At 44.2% G+C, this 15,342-nt stretch overlaps 1 protein-coding gene across 7 annotated transcripts in view; it reads right to left on the bottom strand.

The window, feature by feature from the left end:
* FOXN3 (forkhead box N3) overlaps positions 1-15,342 on the bottom strand; it is a 405,750-nt gene that overhangs the window by 299,617 nt on the left and 90,791 nt on the right. For all 7 annotated transcript variants that reach the window (XM_082647216.1, XM_082647221.1, XM_082647219.1 and 4 more), the window contains exon 2: positions 633-748. The gene's annotated coding sequence lies outside the window, so the exon portion shown is untranslated. The remainder of the gene's footprint in view (positions 1-632; positions 749-15,342) is intronic.

The raw sequence follows: 15,342 nt of genomic DNA, 5'->3' as shown, positions 1-15,342 counted from the left end.
ATTAATAAATAAATAAATTTATAAAAAGAAATACAGTATTATGGGAAAGAAAATGACTTAGAGAAACTAGGTACGGCAGAGGCTAGTTTCTATACAAAAATTCCCAGCAATGTGCCTGTTGCTTTGTGTCTATGACACACACCAAAATTTTAAATAAAGATGTGACTCATTATCTTAATGCCTAAATTCACTGACCACATTGTCAGTCTGATCAGCTGTATAAATTGATCATTAAGAAGACGCGGGGAAAAAAAAAGAAAAAGAAGACGCGGAGGGGGCTTCCCTGGTGGCGCAGTGGTTGAGAGTCCGCCTGCCGATGCAGGAGACACAGGTTCGTGCCCGGTCCGGGAAGATCCCACATGCCGCGGAGCGGCTGGGCCCGTGAGCCATGGCCGCTGAGCCTGCGTCCGGACCTGTGCTCTGCAACGGGAGATGCCACAACAGTGAGAGGCCCGCGAACCGCAAAAAAAAAAAAAAAAAGACGCCAAGACGCGGAGGAAGAGGAGGAGGATTTCAATTGCTGGAGAAACAATCAATTTGGCATTTGCATTTAAATATAGCTTTGGTATTTCATTTATTCAGTGCAATCTCCATGAGGTGTAAGCCAGCTTGGGAAGGCAAAGCTTGGTTACCTGAGTCAGAATGGGTCCAGGAAACCGAGGTCAGCATTGCTCCAGTCACAGAAAGGACAGAGAGGCCTCCATGATCACGAGAACGCTGGTCTTCTAGGAGATGATGCGTCTAGTGGCTGGTGGAGAGGAGCAGAAGGACGACGGGATTAGAGCAGAGGAGGAGAGAGAACCCTCTCAACCACGGTGGATGTCACCTCTGGCCTGACTCTCTAAAACATGACATACTTCAGCGAAAAAGTCAATTGCAACGGTACCTCTTTATTTCTTGGCAAGTTATTGAAGCACTGGGTCTTTCGTGATGGAGTGTTCTTGAAACTGCCTCATGGGGCATAAAAGGACCCAGAGATTTGAAAATACATGCCATAGATATTATGAGATTATCTTATTTTACTCTAGCTGCCATTGAGACATTTGTGAGATCATTTTACTTTACTTCAGCTGCCACTGAAACACTTGTCTATATAAAGGAAAAACATCAGAGCGCCAGCAAGCCTCCAAGGCCGGCCTTCCACCATGAGAACCAGCCTTGATCCTCCGGGTAGACCAGGTATACGGGCTGCAAAGTCAATGACTCCCTAGTCTGTTGTAAAATAAAATTACGCTGGCTCTATTCCTGGAGAAAAAGATGCCATCAAGCTAAAGCTCACTAAATGGGCTACAGGTTTGGAGAACACGGTTAACCTATAATCTTACAAAATAGAAAAGTTGGTACACGGGATAGACGGCATCATAATTTCTAATGGAAGATATTTTTTTGACCTACACATCAAGGAAGACACAGCAGTAGGCTCTCTAATGAAAAGAATGGTGTGAGCCTATGAGCTTTAGTGCGAGAATGTTAGGAAACAAATTCATTCTATCAGTGGTTCTCAAACTGTGGTCCCTGGAAGGGCAGCATCGGTATCACCTGAGAATTTGTTGGAAATGCAGATTCTTGGCCCAACCCAAGATCTACTAAATCTGAATATTTGGAGGTGGGGCTCAGGGATCTGTTTTAACAAGCCCTCCAAGTGATACTGATACATCTTAAATCATTAATTTATCCACCCATCCAAAGACATTGGGTCCATTGTTAAAAAATAAAATTACCCTACTCTACTGCATGTTAAGCTTCAATTAAGGGCCAAGTATTGGGCTAGGGATTGGGGAGGGAAGAAGGGTCAGAGAGAGAAGATGATGAAATCCCTGCCCTTGAGAAATGTATTGTCCTCTATGGGAGATAAAACAGGTATACAGGCAACTCAAATACAGACCGTGTTATTTTCTCTAACAAAGAGTTAGAAGTTTTCAAAGGAGACATTTGTTTCTGATTGGTGTGGGGAGGCAGGTAAGGGAAAGCATCAAGACAATCGTAATGGGACTTGAGATCTGCACAGGATTTTGACAGGCGGGAATAGGGAAAAGCTGAAGCAAAGGCCCAGAGGTGAGAAAGCATGAGGGCTATTCAGGTACATGGAGGAACCAGGTCTGGCTGATACGTGAGAAACTTGGAGGTGATCTCGGTGAGACAAGGTTACTGCCAAGCACAGACACGTAAATGCTAGGGGCCCGTTGCTTCTCTTTCTTGTATGAAGACTACTTAGCAGCACCTATGGCTTATGTTTAGAAACTGACGTCTGGTAAACCAGGTGATTTAATAATTTCTAAGTCTAGTCTGCTTTTCTGTACGTTTTGAACTGCTTTTTCTAGAGGGGAGCACCTCAGCTGCTTCAAGGATTAACTGCTGAAGGTTTGCCCTGGAGGAAGACACACAAAAGGAAATTTCAAAGCAGGCATAAGAATCTGGATGTCACAGTAGCCTCGGGCCATTCTGCAAAGGGGCAAAATGTTACCACACCTAAAAAGCCCCTGAAGGCACTGATGGTGTTAGCTTTATAAAATAACTCAAGTGGAGAGGGGTGTGCCTCAGTCAAAAGGAAGAGTTAAACCAGGGACTGGGAGAAATGGGTGTAGGGATCAAAGGGTACAGACTTCCAGTTATAAAGTAAGTCGTGGAGATACAGGATGACTATAGTTAATAAGACCGTATTGCATATTTGAAAGTTGCCAAGAGAGTAGATCTTAAAAGTTCTCATCACAAGAAAAAAAATTTTTTTGTAACTATGTAAGGTGGCGGATGTCAACTCGACTTATTGCGGTAATCATTTTGCAACGTATACAAATATTGAATCATTGTGGTACACCTGAAACTAATAAAATTTTATGTCAATCATACCTCAATTAAAAAAATTAAAACATGCCCTAAAAAAGTTAAACTAATACTCAACACTTCTCATTAGAGAAAAAACTACTTTTCATGATCAAGAAGGTATGGCTTTTGCTTCTAGAAAACTGACAGAAATAGAAGGCTTTATTTCCTGGTGCTGCTAGATGAATGATGAAAAACTGAAAATGTTTTTGATGTCATGCAAGGCTCTGATGGAAATGAAGCTGGATTCCCAATCCGTTGTTCATCCCAGTTCTGCAATTTAGCCATCTGTGTCATTAAGGGCAAGGCACTCAACTTCCTAAACCTCACTTTTTCATCCATCAAGAATTAGAGGGCTTCCCTCGTAGCGCAGTGGTTGACAGTCCGCCTGCCGATGCAGGGGACATGGGTTCGTGCCCTGGTCCGGGAAGATCCCACATGCCGCGGAGCAGCTGGGCCCGTGAGCCATGGTCACTGAGCCTGCGCGTCCGGAGCCTGTGCTCCGCAACGGGAGAGGCCACAGCAGTGAGAGGCCCGCGTACCGCAAAAAAAAAAAAGAATTAGAGACACTGACATGTCCCACCTTTGAAATTTAAATAAGAAAACAGACAAGAAGTTGCTCTGAAAGTTATAAGGTGCAATATTACACAGGGGTATATTTTTATTGTATATATAATTATACTATCCTACTCACTGAGACATTTGGGTACTAATCAATACTTGTTACTGTATTGGCCTTTGAAAATATAAAAGTAAAATGTTTCTTATGCCCAGACTCTCCTTTTAAATATTTGCAGATAGAGCAGTTCTAAGGCACAAACTTGGCACCAACCAAACCATCCTCCCAAAACACATTTCAAGGTAAATTTTTTACTTCTAATTTTTTTTTTTTTAACTTTTATTCCTCTGACCTCGCTAGAGCATCCAGATATCTTTCAGCAGCTCCTGGTGAGCACGACTCAGTCTGCAGCAACACAGACATATGATGGCGATAATTTATCATCTCTGCAGTAGTTTAGTCCCAGATGGACCATTTACTAATTTATTTCCATATGTAACTGGCAGAAAGATTAATCAGGCTTCCAACTCAGAAACCTGAATTGTGTTTCATTCCCTGAACAGGCTAACTCTGGACCAGAAGAAGTACACCGTTTACTTAGAAAACCAAGAGTTTCTCTTAAAAAGCCTGTCGACCTTAGACACAGGCCTTTAAACACACACACACACACATACACACACACACACACACACACACAAGGCCTGCTCCTTATGTCAACTTGGAGGGTTGGTTCTTTCTTTATATACTAATGGACTTCCCATAGGAGCTGTGTCTGATAGAACTGCAGGCAGAAGTAATGCCAAATCAGGCCCAGTTGCAGCTACAGTCCCCTCCCTGTGTGCAAGCACGGGGTCTTGTATTTCTGAAACTGAACAGATCTTTTTGCCATGGTGCTACACCCAGCTGGACGGCTGTGCAGTGCCCAGGCACTGGAAACTATGTGCTTTCTTTTTTCCACTCTTTTTAAGGGTCTGAACTTGACTGAATCCAGCAGCTGCCGTAGCTTTAGCAAGGCAATGGCTAATGAACTGTTAGCATTGCTCTCAGTCCCCCTGAGTTCAACTCTCAGTTCTCTTTTGTTTTTAATTCTATCCCAGTGATATCAGCCTCGAGCAAAGAGTTAATGGAATTATTGTTGGATGACGGTGTGTATAGACAGAAGGCCAGCCAATCCCAAAGCGGGGCAGAAAGGAAATTGACTGGTTGTATCTTCAGTGGAACCCAAGGCCACAGCCAGGAAGGCTCAGGAGGCAGGACCACGTAGAGATATTACCGGCTGGATCCACACACGTGGGTCACTAAACAACCACGTGGCTTTGGAAAAGTCACTTACCGGTTCAAGCTCACAATTCTCTCCTCTGTAATATGATTTTAGCTCCCTAAAGTTCCTTCTGGCTCTAAAATCTTTGATTCCATGAAGATGAAAAGAATATCAGCCATTCACCTGGCTTCCGTGTTTAGATGATGCCAAACAGCCAGAAGTTTGGAAGCATCCGAAAGTAGCTGAACTGGTCACGATGCTTGGTTCTGGGGCAGACATAGACTTAGGAATCTCATATCTAACAGTCTGTCTTTGAGCAGAAGACTGTTCAATGATGTATACCTTTGCAAGTGTTTAAGAATTCAATGAAAAACAAGTTTGAAGTACTGTTCTAGGTATGGCAAAAGCTACAGAAGTACCTAAATCAGGGTCCTGTGTCTTTTTTTTTTTTTTTTTTTTTTTGCGGTACGCGGGCCTCTCACTGTTCTGGCCTCTCCCGTTGCGGAGCACAGGTTCCGGACGCGCAGGCTCAGCGGCCATGGCTCACGGGCCCAGCCGCTCCGCGGCATGTGGGATCCTCCCAGACCGGGACACGAACCCGTGTCCCCTGCATCGGCAGGCGGACTCTCAACCACTGCGCCACCAGGGAAGCCCGGTCCTGTGTCTTTGATACATTTACATCACAGTTCAGAAAAGATACAACTCATCCTAATAGAGTGAAATAAGTGCTATAATTTGAAGACCAACTGCTATGGGAGCATGATGGAAAGGATGGAAAAGTCATCCCAGGGAGGGTGACAGGGGGAGATCTGTAAGGTTTTTTGGAGGAATTGGAATTGAAGCCGGGAAAGTGGGAGGAAAGGAATCCGGGCAGAGACAGCAGCAAGAGCAAAGGCCTAGAAACTTCCCCCACGAGGCCAGGATATAGTATTTATTACCCTAGGGCAGGCCCCGGGATGCTCAAGAAAGAGACCTAGTGACAGAGAAGGCTGGAAAGAGACTAATGGTGGAAAGCCCTGGACACCAGCCTGGGGATTGGCTCTTACCCTGTGACCACTAAGAACCTTCAGAAACAACCAGGCAGTGGAGACTCTATGCCCAGAAAGTTTATTCTGGCAATTCTATTACCATTTACGATTGGTAATAAGATCAGTCTGTACCTTCATTTTTCTCTTATTCATTTCATGCTGCCACTATTTGGGAATCCCTCAAATTTACTTTTTTCCAAATCAACTTCCTGGCTCTTCAGATGGAAGCAATTGAGTTTCCTACAAGCACTGCCAGGATTTTACATTTGAATGACTGGTGCCGCCTAGGGCTTTATGTTTTGGTTTATGTGTTTTTCTATTTTTACGAAAGAGTTAACATACCATGGCTTAGACTGGTGTCTTCTGGAGATTTTTTGTTTACACTGGAAAGTACTCTGGGACGATGAAAAAAATATATACAAACGTGTCAACTGTTGGAAGGGCTTGCACTCCCCAAACAGGCAGAAGTTGAACTATCATCCAAAGTAGTTCATTGGCACTTTTTTGATTTCCAGTTTCAGAGCTCAAGGGTAATGACCCAAGGCTTCCAGGGCCCCTCAAATGTAATAGCAGAACATCAAGTAAACCCTCACACCAATAGTATTTGGTCTCTCTGCCTCGGGACCAAGCACAGGTGGCTTCCTGCAGCTGTCACAGAGAGAGGCTGCCCACCAGGATACCTGGGGCCCGCCGGGCAGCTCAGGCCATGGGGGAGGGGGTCTGCAAGCCTGCCCTCCCGTCGGCCCCAAAGATGGGCTGGGGTCCCGAAACTACAGAGATGAGTGTGAGAATAGGCAGAGGGGCTCCCCGTCTGAGAAAGGAGCTGCCTTTAGTATGAGCCACCACAAAAAAAACAAAAGCAAAACCAAAAATTCCCCTTAGAAGACACAGACTTCACTTCCCGTCTCTGGGTGGCTCAGGCTACAGATGGGCATTGCTGGGAGGTTTCAACACTAGTTTCACTTTGGATCACCTTATTTAGAAGGCAAATCGTATCTATCCACTAGGGTGTCAAACATTCTAGGGTTCCATCCCTGACTCACAACCCCAAATCTCTCCCAGCCCCCCACACCCCCAGGTGTGCAGGAAGCTCCCGAACCCCCTCCTCCCATAGGTGTTCTCTGAACATTCAATCAAATAATTACTGTGAAGAACAGTGTGCAGTAGACGTGGGAGACAGTTCCCTGTGCACATAAAAAACAGTCTCACACACACAAGAGTTGCGTTTCTCATACCACTTTTTGTAAAAGTCCACCTATGGTCAGAAAACAAATCCTCCTCAAATGAATAGATTGGCTTACATTACCATGCCATTTTACATTCTCTTTCCTGATACATAAATAATAAAACTGTAAGGTAAATGCAGGCTTACGTGGAATAATGGGCATAAATAAAAATATTCTGACATGAAAACCTCAGTATAAATTGAACTACAACATACTTGAAAGCTCCCGCAATCATAATGTGCACATCAAAATCCATTAACCTAATACCTAGGCTACTATTCACAAGCAGAGGTCTAGCCTGTAACTAAATACTCATTTCAACAGTTCTCCTAAATTACTGTACAATTTGACTGCAAAGTCACACACTTACAAAGTCTATCATCTTTACTTGGGTGCTCTCTAACCAACACTCAAGTCTTATCAGGCTACAACGTGGCAGCATAACACAAACACACAGGACAGTAAATGGTACCAAAAAGTAGCAGCGAATGTGAAAGACAAACCAGGGTCATCCTGGCGAGAAGGGAGATATTTACATAAGCATTCAGAAAGACAACGGAGCCCCAATTTCTCTTTAACTGCATATACCCAGTCAGCCTCTCTGCTCCTCACCTGATCATTTTTATATAAAAGCAATTTTAGAATGATACATTCAGATACCTTAGTTACCATAAACTCAGCAGCAGTTAAAGATTCTGGTGCACATTGATTTGCTTTAAGACTCAGCTATTTTCAACCAAAGCTTACGTTCCTTACCCATCACTACCCGCCCTCCAAAAAATTAGCTTCACTGACTATATCCTTCTGAAATATGTCATCTACAAAAGCCATTTTCTTACCTTTGTAACTCACTCACATTTGTTTCATTTGATGATATTTACCCAAGCAGGGATAATTGTTTGACTGGAATCTTGCAACTTTCAACTTTGCCCAGATTTTGTTGTCATGAGGAAGGGGAATGCCGAAATCCCCAATACATCGCCTAGCTGAGCTAATATACATCTGAATCAGAGCTATATTTTAAATTCTTTTACACTTACTTAATATAGTACGTGCTGCCTGTCCACTGATGCGATATCAGAAACCTGCAAGCTACTATTTCTGCAACTGTGTCACTGTAGATAGTCTGAAACATGTACGTAGCTGTTGCCATGGAAACAAACACAGCTAGGGTAGAGTGCCACGCTGTGTTAATTCCTTCACCCATGAACCCCAGGGGAATGCTAACATTCATCTTCTTTCTCCTTTAGTCTCACACTGCTTTAATATTTTTTTAGCATTATCAAATGATGTACTAAATACATATGGTACACCTGAAAATACGGATGGCTGAAACGAGCTGTGTGCCAACCTTGCCTGCTGGGTACCTGCTTAAGGTGGTGCAAATAGGCATGGATCCTTTCACTAACTTCTCCTGAGAGAAATGGAGAACTTTGTTTCTTTCTTTTAAAATGGTGTGCGTAGGACAGAACAAGGTGAGCATCTCGTCTCACCTAAGAACAGTTATCATGGAATTGCACCACAATAAAGACGCTATCAGAAATGTGCCACCTCAGTTCTGTGAAAGGCAGGGGGAGGTTTTGCAAACTTTCCGAAGTGGATCCAAGCTGAGAGTTGTTCTCCCTTCTAACTAGAGCTGCATTAGCAGGCTGTGAATCCAATCGTTTTAATTAGGCAAAAGCATAAACCCCAACAAGGGCTTCATCTGTCCCCAGTTGGTCTTTGTTCCTAAACCCATGGAAGAAGGTATTAGAATCAGTGAGGGACTAACAAGGTGGAAATCTGCCATCGTTCAGAAAGAAATGTGATTTCCCTGGAATCTGAACATTCTCGTATTTGCATCACGTTCAAATCGCTGCCCTCATCAAATGTGTGGATCGGTGAAGAAAACTCAAATTCTTTCGTGACACCTAAAAGCCAAAACATGTAGATACTGTCTTGCTGGGCCATCTTCCCCTTCTTCAAACTGGTATGCCACTTTCAATACTGGGGTTACTCATCACAGTCAACAAAAGTAAGCTCTTCGAAATCTTAATTACAGCCTATCCCTTGGGCTACTTAATAATATTCAATCTAGATGAAAATGGCCACACTTTAGATCTACATGCTGATGTGTTTCACTGGAATACAATTTTCACACTGAACAATCAATTGCAGGCTTTAAAAATGCAGATCCGTGACTCTGAACCGGCATGTTTTAAAGAAACCACTACTTTATTTGCAAGGGCTATGGCAAAACCATCCTACAAAAGACCAGCAAAGTTTTGACTATTATTTTCCTAAACTGAATCATTCTTGGCTACATACTATGATAATAATGATCAACGCATCCGTAAGATAAGGCAAAACAGAAAATAGGCACGTGTATACACTTTACTGGCCAAAGAACTATGTCACTTTTTGAAAGCCATCTCGAGAGGAGTCCAGTATATTAAAGTCTAGTCTTCGAGTACCAGCAGGGCAGGTAGTGATGACTCTTTAACTAATCCTGACCAGTACTTACAAACTTAAGGAACAGAGTCACAGTAGTAAAAAACAGTCATTTCTTACCTTTACTTCACCCTTCCATATTTGTTGAGTATTATGAAGTGTTTTCATATAGGTCATCTCATCTGACTATGACAAGATTACACTATGAATTAGTGTGGCAATTATCTGCAATCTCATCTCCTATGGGAGAGCACTGAGATTCCAAAGTCCGTGACTGGCCTGGAGTCAACACATTCAGAGGCACAACTCTGCCTGCTGTTAACTGATCTCATGCTCTTTCCAAGAGCCACACTGCCTCTAGGTGTGCTCACAAATGTACTGGCTTGTAAAGGACTTAAAATAACTGTAGCAACAATACTTATAAAAGGACAGATACTAAGTATCAGATAAATCGGTGTGGGCATCAATTACGGCTGGTGGTTAAAGTTAGGCAATGCTCCTCTCGGCCCTCGCCCACCTATATTCTTCCAAGGGTGGAAGGAGATGGGTCAGCCTTCAGGCTGAGGTCAGCCCCTGCCCCCAAAGCACATCCTCTCAGCCTGCTCCCACGTCCTGAACCCTCTTCCTTCCCATGTGTCCCACCCTAAATCCTGGCCACTCCTCAGAGAGGGCCTTGGAGGGGAAAGATGATCAGAGGCTCCTTGGGCTTTGGACGTAAAAGGGGGATTGGAATCAGCAGGAAGCAGCAATAAATTGGTTAGCATCCTGTGATGGTTAATTTTACGTGTCAACTTGACTGGGCCACAGGGTATCCCAATACTTGGCTGAACGTGATTCTGGGTGGTCTGTGAGGGTATTTCTGGATGGGACTTGAATCTGTGGATTGAGTGAAGCAGATTGCCCTACCCAACGTGGGCGGGACTTAGCCAATCCCCTGGAGGCCTGAACTGAACAAATGGCAGGTGAGGGTGAATTCACTCTTTCTGCCTATTTCTGAACCGGGACTTTGGTTTTCTCCTGCACTTAGACTGGAATTTAGACCAACTTTCCTGGTCCCCAGCCCCTTGGACTTGGACTGGAACTGCCCCACCAGCTCTCCTGGGTCTCCAGCTCAGAGGCAGCAGATCATGGGACTTCTCAGCCTCCATAATTGCATGGACCAATTCCTTAATAGAAAGATATATAGATATAGATACACACACAGACATACACATGCACTGTTGGTTCTGTTTCTCTGGAAAATCCTAATACGTCTCCTTAAGGAAGGAAGCCATTCTGGACCAGCAGCCACCAGCTAATCCAAAGTAGATTTCACGGTGATCTGGGCTATTCACGACCTCCTACCCACATCACCCTGCACATCAAGAATGAACTGGGCACTTTCGAGAGGACAACCTGAGGCTGCAGGAGTCCAGAGTGCCTCCGACAAGCTGAACAAGTTCATGGAGTGGGTCTTCAACACCACCGACATGATCTAGGCCGGGAGAGGGGGCCGCGGGGGCGCCTGCCCCCTTAGTCCTGCCGGTGAAGGCATCCTCCGAGCTGCCGCCCCAGCTCCCAACTTTGCCCCCTTTCGGGGAGTGCACAACACGGTAATTGCAGATCAACGATCATTATCTGCCTTTTGTAGAAAAGAAAAAGAAAAAGGTAAATAAAATTTAAGTAAAATAAAAGTTTAACTGCTAAAAAAAAAAAAAAGAATGAACTGGATTTGGTCATGCTACATCGTTTTGGTGAAAGAGGACTTCTCGGAGTGAAATCTTCCAGGCCATTGGATTTGTTCTAGTTTGGCCTGGGGGAGCTGATGAAGCAGCAGAAGGCACCCTTAGGGGCAGCGTTCTGGGGAGGCTTCTCCCAGAGGGCAGGGGAAACTGGTTTCTTCCAATGGGTGTCCCAATTCAAGAGTCAATGATTTGGTCCCTTTTGACGAAAACCTTTCTAAAATGGATTGTATGAGAAAACGATGAATGGGGCAAAGTGGATAACATGTGATTTAGCCTGTTATAAATATTTTTCATGATTTGGCTGGCATTATGCGCATTATAATACAGAGGTGCCCTCAGAAGCCAGAGAATCTTGAGGCAGGAGGGCAGACGGGGCAGCACACAGGACAAGGCCCCTCGCTAGTGCAGTGTTCTCATCCCTGTACTTGCATGTTCATTTTCTCTGGCCTCCACCTGCCCCTCCCTGGCTGTCAGGGTATCAGCGGGCCTTCTGAACACACCAAGTGGTCTGGTTCTGGCTGTTCCCTCCCTGTTCTGATTCACATCTAATATGCCAGGGGCTGGGGAACCAAATAAGAGAGTTGATTAGAATTTTGTCTGAAAGAAGATGAATACAGGCCTGAGAAAGTGTCCCTGAGCACAGAAGTGTCGACTTCTGCATGCCCTTGACTCTAGACCAATTAGCCTAAAGCGAGTCACCTGATGAGCAATTTGCCTATAATTTGAAACCTTTTTGAATGTTTTTACATAGGAATGTCCTTTGGTTTGTTTGTTTCTTTCTTTTTGCCATCTCTTCGGCGTTATAGGGTTTGTAAATGAAGGGCACATCCAGCTTGTTTTTCAATTTTAGTTTACGCTTCATTTTAATTTTTAAATTAAATTTTTTTTTGAGATAGTGGCAACAAACACGAAAAACACTCCACACGGAACTGAATTTCTGGTGAACTGGTGATTAGGCAAATTGATAAGAGAACTGGTGTTTTAAAGGAATTTTCACTTCTCAGTTTCATTTTTTAGAATTCAAAAACCCATCCAAGGAAACTCGCGGTTCAACCAGCCCAGAATGCACACACTGCCTGCTACCCGGACCTCGTTTTCTTCTCCTTGCACAGGACCCTCTGCACTGTTGAGTTTCCAGCCTCCACAGGAGGGAAGGAATTCGGTATTGCTTGACTTTGTTTTTTCCCACCGTGAATTTACTTTACGGGCAGTACTGAGTTCAGCTTAGCTTGTGGGTGTCAGCTAGAGCAGTGCTCACCTTGTTCTCACTCAGGCCAGGAGCCTCTGTTGTGCGTTTTGAAGCAGTAGGCACAGACGGCGTAAGTGGAACCCAATATCTTTTGCATCAAAGCAACGCGTAGACTGCAGAAGTCTGAGAACCACTCACCTGACAGCCCAAATCTTTTTTTTTTTTGATGCTGTCTTTTTTAAAAAAATTATTGTATTCAAGTATAGCTGATGTTGTGTTAATTTCTGCTGTACAGCAAAGTGATTCAGTTATACACATATATATATTCTTTTTCATATTCTTTTCCATTACAGTTTATCACAGGATACTGAATATAGTTCCCTGTGCTATACAGTAGGACCTTGTGGCTTACCCACCCTATATATAATAGTTTGCACCTGCTAATCCCAAACTCCCATTCCATCCCTCCCCCACCCCACCCCCTTTGGCAACCACGAGTCTGTTCTCTGTGCCTGTGAGTCTTGGGTAGATAAGTTCATTTGTGACAACCCAATACTTAATGCAAGAGGGGAAAAAGGCCCAAGGTCAAGGTACATCCAGTATGACTGGAACGGATGGCCCCAGACCCATCCAAAAGGAGGGGCCAGGTGCCTTGCCTCACTCTGTTGCAAGTGCCCTTTGAGAGGGAAACCAAAAACCAGACCGGCCTTTAAGGCCAGAAGCCAAGTTGACCCAAGAGATCAGGCACAAGCTAGTGCTATCGGACAGCATCCGGGCTGCAAAGAGGGACAGGAAAGAATTAGAGGTGGTCCCTGGACTCCCCTATTATCCACTTGTGGCTCTGACACAAACATTGTCCCTCTGGGCAGAGCTCCTGAGCCGCTGAACCACTCTGCAGAGAGCAAGCATTCCAACCAGCCTGGTACCCTGGCTGGAGCTGCAAGGATGCGGGCCAGCAGGTGCGGGTCGCCTTTTTCCTGGAGCAGCTGCTCTGCTGTTTGTGCTGCAGCAGTGAGGAGTCCCTGGGGCCAGCTCTTGGAGAAGAGAAACTGACCAGGAAGGCCTCAATCTTAAGATGCTCACTTGGGTACTGAGTCAGGATTTGGGAAGAAAATTCTCCTGAGAATGGAAACTTTTCCTTTTCATTCTCAAATTACCATTGTGACATTTGCTCTATTGGGGACAGAGCAGCTAGCTGTCCTAAGTGTGTATGAACTTCCTCTATCTTTATATGAAAGATAAGGAGCTCAGTTCACATGCCCTCGATGGGGTCATGTCCACTGCAGGACTGGACACTAATACCTAGTCACTGGGGCAGCTGTAAAATGTGTTCTTTTCCTTTTTTAATCTGAGGATGCAATGAATTACATGAAAGTGTTTTACCCTAATCCTCCCTGCTTAAGAAAAGTGAAAGTCTTTAATACAGTAAGTCACTAGTAATGTACATAATCAGAATGTAAACCACTCCTATTAGAACATTTTGGGGTCAGGGACTTCCCTGGTGGTCCAGTGGTAAAGAGCCCACCTTCCAACGCAGGGGACACGGGTTTGATCCCTGGTCGGGGATCTAAGATCCCACATGCTGGGGCAACTAAGCCCGCGCGCCGCAACTACTGAGCTGGCTCACCTCAATGAAAGAGCCCGCGTGCCGCCAACTACAGAGCCCACGTGCCCTAGAGCCTGTGCACCACAACTAGAGAAAAGCCCACACGACGCAACGAAGAGCCTGTGTGCCGCAACGAAAGATCTCGTGTGCCGCAACTAAGACACAACGCAGCCAAAAACAAATGAAGAACATTTTGCGGTCTGTTTTCATAGTGATCAAATAACACTGACTTAAATAAAAATATGGTTGTTTTTTACTTCTCATGAAACAGCCTGAGATGGTGGGCAGCCCGGTGGCAGGGCAGGGGGTGAGTGGGATGTGTTGGAGCAACGGATACCCTGAAGCCCACTAAGCCCACTGGATTTTTTACTTCTTTCTATTTAACCACATAGCCAGAAAGGAAATGACCCAGGGACAAACCAACCCAGAATTTTTCCATCTTGTCACTCTGCTATCTTCTTGTGTGTCTCCCACATTTGTATGGGCTTAAGTAGCTCACTACCACCTCGCCCCTGTCCTAATTAGAAGCAAAGAGGAAAGAGAACGTGAAAGACTTGCTCCTTCATCTTAAAGGCAAAGTCCAGATGTTGTATCCATCCCTTCCACGTTCATCCATCAGCCAGAACTTAGTCACTTAGTCATCGCTGGCAGATGGTGTTCAGCTAGCTAAAGCTCTGGGGTTCTAGTATTAAAAGGAAGGAGGAAGGGATGCATACTGGTGGAAAACTAGCAGTGTTTTTAAAGACCCTAAATATATGTATGGACACAAACATATATAGTAAAAGTTGACAAACATGCACGGGAATGATAAGCACCAAATTCAAGATGGCGGTTACATGGGGGCACAAGGGAGAGATTAGTTCTGGGATTGGGGAAGGGATACTCAGAAGTCTGTAATCATATCTTCAATTTTTTTTTTTAAAAACGTATTTGAAGTAAAAATTGCAAAATGTTGAGATCTACCAAAGTTGGATAATGGTTACATGGGTGTTTTAGCTTTCATATTAGAAATAAATTATAATAAAATCCACAAAATTTAGCATTAGCTCAACGACCTGACTGCAACTCAACTTATAACTAAACTGTATTTCATCAATTCTAAAAAGCACATTTTTCTACATTTGAACTCTCTGAAATGAGTGCATCTAATTATATTAGGCAGCATTTCTCTTAGTGGGATATAATGTTTTACTTTACAATGAATGATAAGTTAGATTTGAAGATGTACAATGTATAAGTTCTATTGCATGTGGTCCGTGGCGCATTTTAGTATGTTTGACAGTGGGGGAAGGGGGACTGTTTCCACAAGAGGGCATCACAAAGCTTATCAATCTCTTCAAGCCCCACACCTGGGCTCTCTCTGTTAGGTGGTTTTCCGACTTCCAAGCCAACGTTCCTTCCAATGATAGTGCCTCTGATTAAGGTCGTGTGAAACACAAACATTTGGACGAATTTTCTCTGCAACTGAAGAAACTCTGGCAGATAAAAGCCCTCCTTCA

Source organism: Grampus griseus, assembly GCF_964374135.1.
Source record: "Grampus griseus genome assembly, chromosome: 2".
In the NCBI taxonomy this organism is placed as follows: Eukaryota; Metazoa; Chordata; class Mammalia; order Artiodactyla; family Delphinidae; genus Grampus; species Grampus griseus.
Note: the sequence above shows the minus strand (reverse complement) of the source record. Positions and strands in the feature narration are given on the sequence as shown.